General features: G+C 52.2%; 1 long non-coding RNA gene across 4 annotated transcripts in view; it reads left to right on the forward strand.

Annotated features, from left to right (window-relative positions):
- The first annotated feature begins 1,217 nt into the window (after positions 1-1,217).
- Positions 1,218-17,311, forward strand: part of LOC149857340 (uncharacterized) — a 38,110-nt gene continuing 22,016 nt past the window's right edge. For all 4 annotated transcript variants that reach the window (XR_016444241.1, XR_016444243.1, XR_016444242.1 and 1 more), the window contains exons 1-2: positions 1,218-1,586; positions 1,906-1,965. This is a non-coding gene — a long non-coding RNA (uncharacterized LOC149857340). The remainder of the gene's footprint in view (positions 1,587-1,905; positions 1,966-17,311) is intronic.

Genomic DNA, 17,311 nt, shown 5'->3' on the forward strand with positions numbered 1-17,311 from the left:
CTGGCAGGGGCAAAAGGAGAAGAGCAGAGTTTGGCCTTCTGCTTTGAGGCTCGGAGGATCCTCACCACCATGAGACCAGCTGCACATTGCAAATGAGTTGTTGGCATGGAGCAGAGGTGCTGGGAAAATGGTGGGTGCTTTAGCTGTAGAGGCTATTGAATGGAAAGGGTGGCTTATTACGGAAGGATAGCTGGGAGAAGAAAGCACAGGCCCCTTCTGGAAGCACCTGTGCCTATCCCATGAGGCACATCTCAGTTTTTCCAAGGGATCTCTTATAGTCTCAGTTCTTTTATGAGCAGATAGCGTGCTCTTAGCTTTGTATAACTGGGACCAGGGTAAGGGCAACCACTTTCTCTTGCCATGGCTTGTTCTTTTATATAACTTGGGAGGAAGATCTTAATCCCCATACATGTTGTCCTTAATCCAGCCCTGGTACCATCTTCTGGGGCTCCGCCTCCGCTACACCCCATTTTACGCCAACCTTTGAGATCTTAAATAGATGTTCAAGGGCACACAGACTATGCTTTTGTATAGCGCCTTCTGAGGTTGATAATTGCACCCGCTGGGCCTCGATTACTCGGTCCCTTGCCGCCCTGCCCAGGGGCTGGGTGGTAACCTTCCACTCCGTCTCTTAAGGGAATAGTCCTCAGTCTTCCGCTTCAGGCGTACTCCCCCTCCGTATCCCGCCTGCCACGACTTCGATGAAATTTCAGTGGTGGAGGGGATGGCCACCTGACTCTGGCTACCTCCCCAAGGTCAAAGCGTGATGTTCTTCGCGAGACTCCACCTCCCCTGCACCTCGTCCTAGACCCTGCCTCAGCAGTGTGCTACAGGTGTTGCTGCCAGCTGGCCCTCTGCTTGATGAGGGACCCTACTGGCTGCCAACTAGGCTCACGCAGGGACCCAGGAAGTCCTGGTTCCTTCTCGGCCAGTCTAACCTGTGGGATCCTAGATTCCCCCTTAACTCAATAGCCCTGAACACTAATACAGAGATCCTGGCCAACTCAAACAAACCATACGAGTAGTGAAAGGAAAAAAATTGCTAATTTAATCACAAGGCTCAAGGGATTACCTTCCCCACAAAATAAGCTACGCTCCCTATCAAGGGAATATTCGGCTCACGAATTTTGGTCGAGGTCCTATATCCCCGCTGTCATGTCTCAGTCCCTCTTTCCTTTGAGGATTCCTTCTTAATTCCAATGTCCGTCGTCCTCTGTGCTAATGAAGCCTTCAACTTTGGCTCTCCTTGCGCCCCAGGGTTATATGCAGTCAAGACACCTGTGTCTTGTCAAGCCCGACGGCAGCGTCTTCCCCTGGGCAGGATTCAGATTCTTCCCGTGAGGCTGCAGCACCGTTCTCCGGCTCCTCCACCTTCCTGGTGGGCTCTGGAGATCTTCTCCCCACTCCTTCTTGCCGCCTCTCCTCCCCTTCTGCCCACTCGCTCTCCCTTCTTATTCTCTCACACTGGTTCTCCTCCCCCACTTCTCCAGCTGTTTCCCCTTTAAGTAAACCGCGGCTAATGAGCCATGCGGGACCTGCCGCCGCTTTTCGCTCCACTGCGATCCCCGCCGCGCTTTCTGCCACCGGTAAGTTGTTTTTGTTTAGTTCCTCTTCTCCTTTCGTTTCCCCATGGTGTGCTGCCCCCCAGGCCCCCCTTGGACCCTTCAGGGTTCATACTTTCGCCGCGCCCCGGGACAATAATATATATAAAGCAAAAAAAATACAAAAACTTGAAAATCACTCTCGGGCTTAGTCCCTTCTTGCAGTCCTCTAGCCCACAGTTGGATCACCCAGGTCCTTGTCTTGCTAGACTCTTCTGACTTTAGGGTCCACAGTCAGAGTGGTCCACTGAGAACCACTCTTGCCCACACTGTTCTCACCATTCTTCTCTGTATTCTCTTTCAGGTCCAGTGTCCCTGGTCAGGTCCCAATCATCTGTCCCTGACTGTCAGGACACACTTGCAGGTAAGTTATTGGGCTCCTCCGAGCTGCTTTGCTGGGTTTGCTGCTGGCAGGCTGCTTTCCACCATTCGCACCCCTCCCCCCCGGGCTTCTGGACCTCACTTCTGGCTCCTGGGGTCAGGTTGTTTTTAACCTGGGCATGGGGTTCCTACTCTTTAAGCAACAGTAGCACACACTTATAAAGTGTGACCACACCAGTGCTGGGGTTTCTTCAGTGCTCATCATTTTGCTCAGCACCACTTTTCATTGCTACTTTGCCACCTCCCACTGTCTCTGCAGGTAAGGTTCTTCTTATGTTCTCTCCATGCTGTCACATATCCCCTCATTTAACTTGCCTTATGGCATTTTTAGTGTTATCTCATCACCATTCCAATCTGTTTCTTCTTCAAGTATCTCATCACAGTGAGACAGAAAAGCTACAACCTTGTTCAATGCTCTGAGCCTGTAATCGATTGAGAATTTAAAAGGCTGTAGAGCCAATGCCCATCGTGTTATGCGTGCATTGTCAAGTTTCTCCTGGTTTAGCCACTGTAGCTGTGCATGATCTGTTATGAGATAAAATTGTCTCTACTGCCCACTTTATAGCTAGGCATTCCCGTTCCACAATGGCATACATTTTTTCTGCTGCATTTAATTTCCTACTTGTGTAGGCCACTGTTTTTTTAAGCCCTCTCTTTTTTGGGTTAACACTGTGCCTATAGCTGTTTCGGAAGCATCCGTCTGTAGGAGAAAAGGTTCAGAAAAATTGGGCGTTATCACCAGCACTTTGCTGCATAAAGCCTTTTTGACTTTCTTGAATGCTGAGAACATCTCCCTTGCCCAGCATATTGTACCTTTAACTTGGTACAAGTTAGTGGAGCTGTTATTTCCACAAAGTGAGGTATAAACCTCTTCAGTAATTAGCTATGCCTAAAAATGAGTGCATCTGCCTTTTAGTCTGCGGTGGCTTATACTTTTCTATCCCTTCAATCTTACTAGCTAGTGGTTGGATCACTCCCTGGCCTACCCAAAAACCTAGGCAATTGGTTTAATTCATGCCTAGGGCACACTTATGAGGGTTAGTTGTCATCTCCAAGTCTCGTAGTTCATCTAATACTGCTCTTAAATGTCATAAATGTTGATCCTAAGACTGTGAATAGATGACAATGTCATCTATATAGGCAGCTGGGTAGACCATGTGTGGGGTTAACAGGAGGTCCATGAGCCACTGAAAAGTGGCGTCTGTACCATGTAAACCAAAAAGCATTTGTGTAAACTTGAAAAGCCCCCAAGATGTCCCAAAAGCTGTCTTTTCTTAATCTTTTCTGGCCATCAGAATTTGCCAATACCTCATTGACAAATCTATTGTTGAAATATATTGTGTTTGCTCTATTCGCTCTAATAACTCTTCAATGTGGAGCATCAGGAAGGCATCAAAATGGGCCACAGCATTTAGTTATCTAAAATTAATACAAATTCTCAGAGATCCATCCGATTTTGGCACAATGACCATAGGGCTGTGCCATGGACTTCTAGAATGTACTATTATTCCCTGTTCTCTCATTTTTCTTATTTCCTTAAATACTTCCAGCTGTAGATGGTGAGGTACTGGCCACCACTGTTCTCTTATAATAGTCCTCTCTGGTTATTTATTTGGTGCACTATCCCTCCCAGGCTTGTCGTTAAACACATCTCTGAAATTATTTATTGCTGCAGCTAGTTCTTCTTCAGAACACCACCTCATTGTATCAACTCTTCCATTTTTTTTCCTTCATCCCCCTCAACAATCTCTGGTTCCAGCTCCTCTTGCACCCCTTCTGGGGTTAGCATCCAGCCCTCCGGCTCCCTCCAAGCTTTTAACAAGTTAATGTGGTACATCTGTTTTCCCCTTACATGTCCGGGTTTGTATACCTCATAGTTCACAAGGCCAGCCCTATGAGTTACTTCAAAAGGCCCCTGCCATTTTGTTAATAGTTTGTTCGAGGACATAGGGAGAAGAACCAATACCTTGTCACCTACTTTGAAGCTTCTTTCTCCTGCATTCTGGTCATAATTATTTTTTGGTGTTGCTGCACTGTATCCAAGTGTCCCGGCAGAGAATGGGGAGGAAGGACCCTGAACAAGAAAAGGAAGTTACAGGAGGCAGGAAGGACAGGGAAAAGAGAAACAAACAAACATAGAAACTAAAGCAAAGGAAAAACTCCTTACCCTCAGCCAGAACTGCGAGGCTGCGAGGGCAAGGAGAGAAACTCGCGCCACTCGTTAGCTGCATCTTTATTCAGTTGAGGCTGGCTGATGACATCACCAGCAGATGCCGACCAGCTGTGATAAAAATGGCTGGCGGAAGAGGGAAAAACGGGGAGAGCACAGACCTGGGGAGTATGGGGATGCCAGACCCACACCGGGATTCTCCCAGGGAGGGAGAAACAGCAGGGGAGGAGACAGAAGAGGCTCTAGACGCCAACAGTGGCAAAGAGCAAGCTGCCAATGCTGGAGGCAAGCTACAAGCAGCCCCTGCAACCTGCAAGAGCGACAGCACCAGGGGAGGCAGTGAAGGGCGTGAGAAGACACTTATCACAACAGGTGGGAGTACTGGGAACAGTGGGGAGGAGGTGGAACTCTCCCCGCCAGGAAGGTCCCGGCAGGAGCAGCAAGAAGGGCCACAGAAAGGTGAGACACCTGGGTTGGGACACTCCAGAAGAGAGAGAGAGGCAACACCGGGCTCACCTAGGAAGTGGAAAGAGGAGGAAGAGACAACCCGAACAAGAAGCCACGAGTACATGACCCTGAACAGAGGTTGGAGCATTAGCTAGACCCTAGGGAACTCAGTACGTGGTACGCTGGCGCAAGGGACCGAGGGAGAGAGTTGCCCTGAGTCCTAGTGATATATCAGACGTGTTGTTGTGTGGTTTTTTTGTTTTTGTTTTCTTTTGTGTTTCCCTGGTATGAAAAGGTTGAGAGTCAGGAGTGGCTCTTCGAAGTAGAATAGATAGGGGAAGGCCCATAGTGCTTTGTATCGGATTAAGTCTTTAGGGCGGGGGTGCGCCCTAGACGAATACAGGCTCCACGAACGAGACCCAGAATATGGACAGCCGAGGTGGAGTAAGGGAATTGGCCTCAGGGACTGACATCCCGGATGGGAAGGAACTCAAGAGGCCTCAGGGAAGTGAGAAGAGGCACATGGTCACAAAGATCAAGCAATACATCGAGGTAGCGTGAGGACGGGGTCTAGGGGTGGCAGAGCCCCATGGGTGACCATCGGGTAGACCGTGTCCTGCAGAAGTTCCCTGGGTAGCCAACCCCCTCCCACTGAGGAACATTCAAAGTCGTGGCAGGTGAGATAGAGGGAGACTACCCATGGAGGGAACACCTACTTGGTGATTTGCAGAAATTTACAAGGTGTACACCACCCAGCACTCCAACTAGGGTTGCACGGGATCTGTCGCCGGGACCCCTCGGCATGTGAGGTCTACTGCCTACCCGGAGCAAGGATTCAGGATGTGAAAGGGATGCTCCAGACCTGTAATCCAGCCCACCGATTATTACCCCATGGTCCTAGTCCATGTGGGCACTAATGATGCAGCCAGAAGCACCCCTGATCACCTGATGGAGGACTACCATGCTGAGGGAGATGGGCGCACAGGCGGTTTTCTCTTCTATCCTGCCAGTGAGTGGACGAGGCAGATGGCATGAAACGTGCATCACAGAGACCAACTGGCGGCTACAGGAATGGTGCTACGAGGCGGGCTTTGGCTTCCTCAGCCATGACCGGCACATCACGATGAGAGACATGCTTGGATGGGATGGGCTCCACCTTTCCCCTAAAGGTAAGCGTTCTCTTCTAGGTTGGCAGACCTCCTCCGGCGGGCTTTAAACTAGGCTCGTCGGGGGAAGGGGAAGATGAGGGCAGAGGAAACATCAGACTGCCAGACCAAACAACACCCACAACTATAGCCCAGCCCAGACCGAGTGAAATGAGCAAACAGGTAAGCAATGGGGGCCAGGGCAATGCTGGGACTAGGGGGGCAGTACACACATCCACAGGAGGCCTCAAATGCCTCTACACAAACGCTCGTAGCATGGGAAACAAGCAGGAGGAACTCACCCTCCTGATGGCTGACACCAGCCTGGACATAGTGGGGGTCACGGAAATGTGGTGGGACTCTACGCATGACTGGGCGGTGAATGTCAAGGGCTATAGGTTGTACAGGAGGGACAGGATAGGAAGGAGAGGTGGGGGCGTGGCACTCTATCAAGGAGGAATACACATCCTCGTTAATTAGCAAGGTGTCACAGGAGGGGCACTCAGAGGTGCTTTGGGTTAGAGTACAAGGCAGTCGAGGGGAGAGAGATTTAACGGTGGGGTTCTACTACAGACCTCCCAACCAGGGAGAACAGCTTGACCAGGAATTCTTGGGTCAGCTCACAGAGGTAGCGAAGGCTAAGGATGTGGTAGTCATGGGGGACCTGAATTTCCCAGATATCTGCTGGGAAGAACAGTCAGCCAGGTCTGAACGCTCACGTAGGTTCTTAGACAGAGTGCAGGACCCCCATCTAACCCAGGAGGTGCACAGCCCCACCAGGGGGGACGCCTTGTTGGACCTAGTGCTGGCCACGGGTGATGACCTGGTGAGGGGGCTGCGGGTGCTCGACCACCTGGGTGACAGCGATCATTGCCTGCTGGAATTCACCATCCAGTACAAGGTAGCAAAGCCATGCAGTAAGGCAGCAGCCCTAGACTTTAGGAGGGCAGACTTCAACGAGCTAAGCAGGATAGTTGGAGAAGCGCTGAGGTCCCAGAGGGGAGGGGAGCCAGGTGTCCAAGGAGAGTGGTTGCTCCTTAAAGAGGTAATCCCAATGAGGATCAAAGGGAGCAGGAGAGCACACAAGCCTCCATGGCTCACCAAAAGCATCCAGGAATGTCTCCTTGCTAAAAAGGAGGCGTATACCCAATGGAAAGAAGGGGTCATCACCAGGGATGACTATTCTGCAGTCACTCGGGGTTGTAGGGGGGCAGTTAGGAAGGCCAAGGTAAAAATGGAATTAGGACTAGCTTCTCAGATTAAGGACAATAAGAAGTCCTTTTTTAAATACATAGGGGGCAAAAAGAAGGTCCCGGGTAACATGGGGCCCTTGCAGGATGCGTTGGGAAACTTGGCTGTCACACCAGACAGCAAAGCTAACATGTTTAACAATTTCTTTGCCTCCGTCTTCCTAAGTAGGGACCAGAACAGCCACCTCCCTGCTGGGCCCCCCTCAGGCCCCAGGGGAGGCACACCCGGGCCAAAGGTTAGTGTGGAACTAGTTAGGGGGCTTCTGGAGGGGCTGGACGTGTTTAAGTCAGCCGGCCCAGACGAGCTCCACCCTAGAGTCCTAAAGGAATTGGCCGAGGTCATTTCAGGACCCCTGGCACAGCTCTATGAGCACTCATGGTGCTCTGGTGTGGTCCCAGAGGACTGGAAGAGGGCCAACGTGGTTCCCATCTTCAAAAAGGGGAGGAAGGAGGACCCAGGAAACTATAGGCCAGTTAGTCTTACCTCGATCCTAGGCAAGCTGTTTGAGTAAATTATGCTGGCACACATCCATGAGGGGCCAGCTGGGGACTGCATGCTTAGGGGCAACCAACATGGGTTCATTAGTGGCAGGTCCTGTCAGACCAACCTGGTGGCCTTCTATGATCAGATCACCAGATCATTAGATGCAGGGGTAGCAGTGGATATAGTCTTCCTGGACTTCCGGAAGGCATTCGACACTGTCTGTCACCCCGTTCTCATTAAGAAACTGGGGGACCGTGGTGTCGACACCCACACAGTCAAATGGGTCGCCAACTGGCTGGAGGGCCACACCCAGAGGGTGGTAGTGGATGAGTCCTTCTCAGCCTGGAAGGACGTGGGCAGTGGGGTTCCGCAGGGCTCGGTCCTCAGGCCCACAATGTTCAACATCTTCATCAGTGATTTGGATGAGGGGGTTGAAAGCACCCTGTTCAAATTTGCTGATGACACTAAGATGTAGGGGGATGTAGGCATACTAGAGGGAAGCATCAGGCTACAATCAGACCTAGACAAGCTACAAGGGTGGGCAGATGAGGATAGGATGGGATTCAACACAGATAAGTGCAAGGTGATGCACCTGGGGAGGAAAAACTGGCACCATACCTACAGGTTGGGGAACTCCCCTCTTGTCAGCACGGAGGCGGAAAAGGATCTTGGAGACATTATAGACTCCAAGATGAATATGGGCCGGCAGTGTGGGGACGCAGTCAGGAAGGCCAACTGTACCTTGTCATGATCCACAGATGCATCATGAGCAGATCCAAGGAGGTGATCCTCCCCCGCATATGACATTGGTCAGGCTGCAGTTGGAGTACTGTGTCCAGTTCTGGGCACCGCACTTTAAGAGGGATGTGGACAACATGGAGAGGGTCCAGAGGAGGGCCACTCGCATGATCAGGGGGCAGCAGGGCAGGCCCTACGAGGAGAGGCTACGGGACCTGAACCTGTTCAGCCTCCACAAGAGGAGGGTGAGAGGGGATCCAGTGGCCGTCTATAAACTGGCCAAGGGAGACCAGCAAACAACGGGAGAGTCCTGGAAGTAATGAGGAATAACGGCCATAAATTGACAGAGAGTAGATTCAGGGTAGACATCAGGAGGCGCTACTTCACAGTCAGGGCAGCTACTATCTGGAACCAACTTCCAAGGGAAGTGGTGCTTGCCCCTACCCTGGGGGTCTTCAAAAGGAGGCTAGATAGACACTTAGCCAGGGTCATTTGACCCCAGCATCCTTTCCTGCCCATGGCAGGGGGTTGGACTTGATGGTCTGCTCAGGTCCCTTCCGACCCTACTGACTATGAAACTATCTGAACCTTTTTGAATGACCTTTAGATGAAACACCCCACAGCCATTTTGAAATGTGTGGAGGCTTAACACATGTGACAGTAAGCCATTTTAATTAGAGTGGTTGTCTGGGGACTGCTGTAATTAAAACACTCCCCCCACACCTGAGCACATGTATAGACAGGCAGCCCTACTGTTGTGTTCTGTTTTCTACAATCCCACTAGCAGGGACATTCATTTGACATTTGGGTTTAAGCAAGGCCTATGTAAAACTAACCCCAGAGAATCAAGGCCTCTGTCTTTACAGCTTGCCAGCTCCGTGTGGGCTATAGCGAATCCATATTTCTGCTCTGTCCTGGTTTGGTTTTTATTCCAGACCTATCTATCAAAGTATTTCTGAATTAACAGTTAAACAAGGATGCTAATGTCAGTCAAGCAGTTTCTTCCTCCAAGGAGAAGTTTGAGGTTTTCAACTGGTTCGTCTCTGCAATGTCAAGAAAAAGTTTCCACACTCTGTGTTTGTTTCATGGGAAGGCTGGGTCACACAAGTGCACTCTGCTTTTAGCCTGGGAAGCACCAGGAGTATTCCCAGTTCCTGTGTGGGTAAGCCCTGAGAAGGCCCTGTATCCTACACATGCAAGCTTCAGCCTCACAGCAAGTAGTTCACTTGTCCTGAAGAAGCAGCACTCTTTTGATTAGTTCATGATGGAGCATTTAGGGCGCATCCAGACAAGCCCTCATGTACCTCTTGCCGTGTCTCAAAGCAGTCTGTGACAAGGTAAGATGCATGTCAGGAACAAAAAATTATTCGCCATGTTGCATATTTGCAGCGTGGGCTCAGAATTTTGTACCTGGAAATCCAGGCACCAAAATAAAACACAGGGGAAAAAAGTGGGGCAGGGCATAGTCCAGGACCATGGCCTGAGGCAACCGGAGGCTCGGGTCCTCCACAGAGATGCTCTGATAGCCAGCCAGAGCATCTCTATGGCGCCCCTTGCCCTGATGCTGAAGCACACTGCAAACAGTGGTGCAGGCTGCAGGGACCTGGACCTGGGCTCCATTCCAGGTAAGTAGGAGGGTGAGGAGATTGCAAAGGGGGGAGCTGTGAGGGTGAAGGGGACCATGGGGTGGGCAGCTACAGGCCCCCCCGGCCTTGGCCCCGCCGCATGGCCCATAGACCCCCCGCATGGCACTGGAAGCATTGCAGGTTCCCCAGCGTATAGAAAACCCTCACCAGGGCCCCTGAAAAGGAATTACAAGGTACCCCTCAGCCTCCAGCCACATTCCCACCACCAGCTGGATCATAACCTAGTGACAGAAAAAGTACATGTGGCAGAGGCCGGGGTCTCAGCACCCCAGCAAGAGGGCCACCACCGGGGAAATAATTCTCCCCATGGTTTGGAGCTGGTGGAGCAGGGCCCCATTAGGGATGTAGGGTGGGATGGAGCTGAGGACGGTCTCCAGCTTTTCTAGGGGCTTGAGGAGGATGTACTTGCCCTTCACCACAAGCCCCCTCTTCACTGCCTTTTGTGCAGTGGCCTCCGAGGCAAGGAAAAAGACCCCCTTGCCATGAAAGCAGAATGCCACCGTAATCTTGGAGGCCCCCACTACCCGAGCCAGGGCCTGCACTCAAATCTCAATGTGCAGGTTCTCCCGCTTGGGTAGTTGGCACTTCACCCTGCGCCTGAGGGTGAGTGCCAGAAAGAGGGTCCCACCACCGGAGAAGGAAGGGCTGGCGGTGGAGTGTCCAGGCCCAGCAGCTTCAGGTTGCCCCACAGCCACCTGTGCACAGCTGCAGTTCTCCCGCTGTGGGGTCATGGTGGGGCTGGGGCTAGGGCCAGGGCCAGGCTGAGTGGGTGTGCTGGCTGGTGTAGCACACCTGGTCCCCTCCGGTACCGGTGGTCTAGGCTTGGGAGTGGGGCCCTTGCCCTTTCCACCCCCAGCTGTAGAGGAGGCTTTGCCACTGCCCTTGCCCGTGGTCCCTGATGTTGGGGGAGGGGGCTTGGGAACCTCTCCAGGGGGGGCCTGGCCAGGGAGACCCCCTGGCCCTGTTGGCTTCCTGCTGGAGTCCCATCTGCCTCTGCAATGGAGGTTGCAGGCTTATCTACAACCAGAGAAGGTTGATTGGACTCTGCCCCTGGGGTGAGGGCTGCAGGGGCATGCATCCCCTTGGGGGCTTGGCTAGGATCCACCCCCATAGTGGGGGCAGTAGAAAGCTCTGCGGGGGCATCTGCTCCCCAAGAAGGTTCCTGACCTGCCACTGTTTCACATGAGGGAGAGGAAAACAATAAAGAAAACCAAAATATACAGTGGGGCTGGTAAATCTAATAGGGGCAGGCTGGGGTTGTGGGGGAAATGGGGGGGAGGAGGATGAAGGTCACTAAGCTACAGCCTCACAGGAAAAAAAACTGGTAGGGCTATGCTTGGGGAATGTGGGGGAGAGGGAACACACATACAAGGGCTGGGGAGACTCAAGCTGGCTTACTCAGCCACACAACAAACACCAGGGCGGGCAGAGTAGATGACAGAACTTACCACACAAGGGCAAAAACACACAGGGAAGGCTGCTGACGCACATGTAAAAGATAGTTGGAGCGGTGGAGGGGCTTTGTTTGTTGAACATCAGTCCAGGAGCCCCTTAGGCCTCCAGCCAGGCACTCAGCAGCAGAGCAATAGGCAGGAAAACAAAGCAGGATCAGATGCAATGAGTCAGCTGTTGGGGAGTACAGTAGTAATCAGTTAATTAGGGAGTAATCCAGTGGAGGTGTAGTGTTGAGTGGTACAAGGCAGTGCAGCAGGGAATCTTCCTGTCTCCTGAGAGGGGGCAGGAGCAGAACAGATGGCAGCAGTAGCAGTAGCAGCAACAGCAGCAGCAGTGGTAGCAGCCATCCAGTTCAGCCACTCAGGGTGTGCTTCAGGTGAAAGTGGAGGTGAAGGCTGTGGGGAGGGGTCATCTTCCAAGGCAGCTAGGACAGCAAGAGCACCTCTAAGGTCCAGCAGTGATGGTAGGGGAGGGGCCACAGGCAGTGCAGGCTCCCTCCCTAGGCTGTCCCCCGACAGCAGCTTGGCATTGGGCTGGGCAGCAGGCCAGAACAGAAGTGCAGAAGCTGGGGTGCGGTGCATTGCAGTGAGCCCCTCCCCAAGGGGGGACAGTGGTGTGCAGCAGAGGATTTCCCCGCTCCACTGGGGGGGCAGCAACAGCAGCAGCCCATGGCAGGAAGGGGTGCAGCCAACTCACACCCTGAAGCTCTGAGAACAAGCCAGCAGCTAACAGTAGCCAGAGACAGGAAAGGGCCTCCCTAGAAGCTCCTGAGACCAAGCTTGCAGCAACAACAGCCTGAGACAGGAAGGGGCATGGTAAACTTCCTGCCAGAAACTCCTCCCCCAGAAGCTCCTATCTATTTGTAACATTCAAATAGCATGGGCCCTAAGGCCCACCCAGCTAACTAGTAGCTCCTATTGTATGGGGGCTAATGGGTGAATGCTACAACAAATACTTGGGACAACAAAGACAAAAAACAGGACAGGAGTGACATGACGTGAGGTTCAAAGGGTCAAAATGTGTAAATGAGTGCTCCTGAGGGGGACACCAAGCAGAGCCCCCTGGGCTGCACCCACCAGTCCTCAAAGGCATCCAAGGAGTCAGTGGATGCTGCCCACTGGTGCTCTGCTTGGAAATGTGCACAGACAAGTGAGAGAAAAGCGGCCCCACAGTCTCCGGGCACCTTCCTGGCCAGAGCCTCCTTCCTGGTCAAGTACAGGGCCCACTTGGCTAGGGCCAGGAGGAGGTTGACCAGGAGGTCCTGAGACTCGGTGGGGTCGTGGATAGGGTGACCAAAACCAACAAGGTGGGGGGTGAAATTCAACCAGAACCTCAGGAGGAGGTTCTGGAGGTGGAGGTGGACCCAGAAGCTCCTGAGAACAAGTAGTTCTGAGCTGCTGGCCAGGGCAGGTTTTAATACTGCTGGGGCCAGCACAGGTGCTAGCCCCAGGCTCTAGCTCCTGCTGGCTGCAGATCTGGGTGGAGCTGGGCAGGTTTATTTTGCCCCAAGTGGCACAACTTGCCCCACACCAAAGTGCATGTCTGGGCACGTGTGCTGAGGCAAAAATCCCTAGCTCAAATTTGTGCCACTCCTATTTGAGCTCCTGCAAGCGTACATGCCTGCACGTGTGGATGCACCCTTAGAGCTTTGCAGAGGAAGACCAGATTGCATTCTTCAAAAGAGTCAAAGAGTATCCATATCTTCCTGAATTTCACTGGGGTGTCTTAGAAGCCTATGAATATCCCAGACCTGAAACCTCAGCATGACATTCTACATGGAACCAGTGGATTAAGTGAAGCCTAGAGATGAGGCACCCTCAGTGATCCATGCCAACAAGGACACAAGTATCTGAATTCTGCATCGGGTAGTGGTTTTTTAGGATTGATGCTTCAAGTCTAAACCAATGACAACAAAGGAGACAAAGACAAGTGCATTGAGGCCAACTGAGGTACAGCAAGGATGACATTGGGTTTAGAAAGCTTTTGTCCACATTTCTGTAAACCAGAAGTGTAAAAAAACCCAATAGCAAGTCAAATGAAACATTTTATGCAAACTTATCCCAAATTAAATATTTGGTTCATATTTTGGTGTTTTCAAAGATTTTACTTTAGTTAATAAAGGTAAAAGATATTTTGAAAGCAAATGTTATTTCTAGTTAAAGTATTGAAACATTCCATTTAGAAAATGTCAAAATTAAATGCTTTGACTTTTTTCAATGTTTTATTTTTAGGGGGTTCACCCCTGTAAAAATTAAACCTAAAGAATTTTGCCCAGTGAATGCATAATGCACTGAGGAAATGCAGGGACATGCCTGCAGTGGCTCAGGCTAGAAGCCGAGGAGTGCTAGAGCAGCCCTCTCTTCTCTTCCACAGTGCTGAGCTGAGGGGGTGGTGTGGCCAGGCCTGGGCAGAAAGATCTGATTAGGAAGAAGTTTAAACCCACACCCTGGCCTGCACTGTCTCAGGTTTTTTACCCACCTGCTGCTCAAGGGGCGGGAGTATTGCCAGCCCCCAGCCCTCAGCTAGCAGTCTGAGGCAAAAGAGGGGTATGCAGTGCATGCATCTATTGATGACACTTAGCTTTTCAATCCCCCTCTCCCTGCTTCTTTATCCTGTCTGCAAACCTGATGTGTGAGGGAGCCAGCAGGGGGCTGATAACACAGAGTTTATTAGCCCATCATCAAAACAAAAGCCTCTCATTAGCTCAAGCTCTTCTTAAACAGCTTTTTCCAAGGACAGAACAGAGGGATATTACCAGCTGACCTGCTGATTAGCTCCCAAAAACCCTAAGTAGACACTGTTCTGTCTGCCTTTGTCCTGTCTGCCTGTCCCAATGAAACTGGAGACATACACACACACAGACACCTCTCAGCATTACCTAGCTTATCACATACCTAGGGTCCATAGGGCTGGGGTCTGTGCTGTGGGAGACGGGAGGGAGGGAGGGGGTGATCCCTGCTTGAGCAGCAAGCAGCAAGAGAAGCCAGTCAGACCCTGCTGTGCCTGCAGTCTCCCCCAGAACTCTGGCTAGGGAGGAGACGGGTGCCCCCCTGACTGTGAAGTAGTGCCTTCAGATGTCTAATCTAGACCTACTTTCTAACAACCTGTGGCTGTTATTCCTTGTTACCTTGGGGGACACTAGGGGGAACAAGGTCTCTCCCAAACCCTGCTGGTCCCCCCTAGTGAGTTTATAGATGGCCACCAGGTCCCCCCTCAGCCTTCTCTTGCAAAGGCTGAACAAGTTAAGGTCCCATAGCCTCTCTTCATAGGGTCTGCCCTGCTGTCCCCATATCATGTGGGTGGCCCTCCTCTGGACCCTCTCAATGCTATCTACATCCCTCCTGAAGTGCGGTGCTCAGAACTGAACACAGTACTCCAGCTGCAGCCTGACCAGTTTTGCATGGAGGCGGAGGATCACCTCCTTGGCCCTGCTTGAGATGCACCTGTGGATGCACAACAAGGTACAGTTAGCCTTACTGACCATGACCTCGCATTGTCAGCCCATGTTCATCTTGGAGTCAATAATGACTCCAAAATCTCTTTCTTCTCCATATTCTCGAGAAGGGAGTTTCCCAGCTTGTAAGTGTGCTGGATCCTACTGCCCAAGTGCAGCACCCTGCACTTGTCAGTATGAAACCCATCCTTTTTTCGTTAGCCCACCACTGTAGCCACCCAGGTCCTGCTGTAATCTGTCCTTCCCTACTAGCGTCCCCATCTCACCCCAAATCTTAGTATCATCAGCAAATTTAAACAGGCTGTTTTTCACCCCGTCGTCCAAGTCACTAATAAAGAAATTGAACAGTGTGGGCCCAAGGATCAAGCCCTGGGGGACTCCACTGCCCACTTCCCTCCAGGCTGAAAAAGACCCATCCACCACTACCCTCTGAGTACAACCCTTCAGCCAATTTGTAATCCATCTGACTGTGTAGGCACCAATGCTACAGTCACCTAGTTTTTTAATGAGAATGGGGTAGGAGACAGTGTCAAAAGCCTTGCTGAAGTCCAGAAAGACTACATCCACCGCAACACCTACGGCCAATGCTTTTGTGACCTGATCGTAGAAGGCAATCAGGTTGGTCTGACAGGACCTGCCCCTAATAAAACTGTGCTGTTTGCCCTTGAGCATCATCCCTGCTGCTGACCCATCACAGATGTGCTCCTTCATAATCTCCAAGAGTTTCCCCAGGATTGAAGTAAGACTAATGGGCCTATAGTTGCCCAGGTCCTCCCTCTTCCCTTTTTTAAGCATGCCTAGGCAGCAGAATCACATCTGTGTGGCTGTCTCCCAGTCACAGTTCAAGCTCTGGATGCAATGGCAAACTACAGTACTTACAAATAACTGAGGACCAAACCAGCTGTCTTTTCCTGTCACAGTTCACCCTAAAGTGGTCTGTCATACGAGGGGACAGGAGGAGGAAGCAAAGAGCTCAGTCAGAATTTAAGTCAAATGTGAGTGTTGGAGCTAGCGCCTTCTATTAAGATATCCTGGGGAAGCTAATCCACATGGAAATCCCCATGTGTGAATACCAAATATGGCAATTAAAGCCATATCCAGCAGACTGCCCCATCTGGGGCTTACACTTTTGGCAACCCTGACATTTTCAGGTTCTCTTTCCACACTGCAGGCTTGGGGTTTGTGTTTCTGCTAAATCTCAGCTTGAATCTAGCCAAGAATCCTCATATCCTGAGCTTCCAGACACATGTGTAACCAAGATCCCTTCTTCCCTTGGGTCTAGGGACAGCCCAGATGGCAATTACAACACTTATAGCACTTCTAAGAACAAAATAATGGGGAAAAAGCATAAATAAAATAGAGTGAAGTTAACTTCTACTATGGTCTAGTCCAGGGACGGGAAATTATTTTGGGCAGAGGGCCACTTACCCAGTTTTGGCAGGCTGATGAGGGCTGCATGGGTAGCCTCACACCTTGACAGATGCCCTACCCCTTGACAGGTGCCCTGCCTCCTGGTCACCACCTTGGGACCAATGTCCTAATGTCTTGGGACCACTGTCCCAGGGTCAACATTGTTGGGGCCCAAAGTGGGGCACAGGCTGGCAGGGGTCTGTGGAGCCAGGCTGGGCTGCACCAGCAGGGAGAGAGGAGAGCTGGCCCAGCTCCATAGAGTCCCTGCCATCTGGGACCCTGCGCTCCTGCCACCCTGCTCTGGGCCCCACTGGTACTGGCCCTGGGACACTGGTGCAGGCCTCATGATCCCAGTGCCCCCAAGCCCTGCAGTACAGATGGGCAGCGCACAGCCCCGACCCCCTTCTTCCCAGCAGGGAAGGAGCTAGTACTGAGCACGGGGAAAAGTGGCCCCTCTCCTGCCCTGTGGCCAGCACTCCCTGCTGTAGGCGCTTGCAGCCCATGTGGGGCTGTCCTGAGCAGGCACAGGCAGCCCCACATGGGCTGTGAGCGGCTGCAGCACAGGGCGCTGGGCATGGGGTGAGCGAGGGGCTGCTTTCCATTCCCCATGCACTTAGCACCAGTTTGTAACCTGGTCCTGCTGCCAGCCTGGGCCCCGTGACAGCTCCGGGCTTGCCCATTGGGGCTGTGCATAGCGACAGCAGCTGCAGCCCCCACCACTTGTCACACCGGGCAGTGTTTGCTGCTGCTGCCTGCCCGGAGCTCATGTGCTGGACAGCCCATAGGTGGCGACTGCAAACGCCACCCAATGCAGCAAGTGGGCGGGCCGCAGCTGCTGTCGCCACACAGCCCCGACGGATGAGCCCGGAGCTGGCGTGAGGCCCAGGCTGGCTGTGGGGCTGGGTTACAAGGTGGTGCTGAGTGCGGGGGTGGAGAAAGTGGCCCCTCACCCACCCCGTGGTCGGCGCCCCATACTACAGCTGCTCGCAGCCCACGTGGGGCTGTCTGTGCCTGCTCTGGACAGCCCCATGTGGGCTGTGAGCAGCTGCAACATAGGGTGCTGGCCACAGAGTGGGTGAGGGGATGCTTTCCTCTGTGCTGGTAAGGGGCCTGGGGAAAAGCAGAGTGGG

Source organism: Crocodylus siamensis, chromosome 9 (genome assembly GCF_052110815.1).
Source record: "Crocodylus siamensis isolate JL-2025a chromosome 9, ASM5211081v1, whole genome shotgun sequence".
Classification (NCBI taxonomy): Eukaryota; Metazoa; Chordata; order Crocodylia; family Crocodylidae; genus Crocodylus; species Crocodylus siamensis.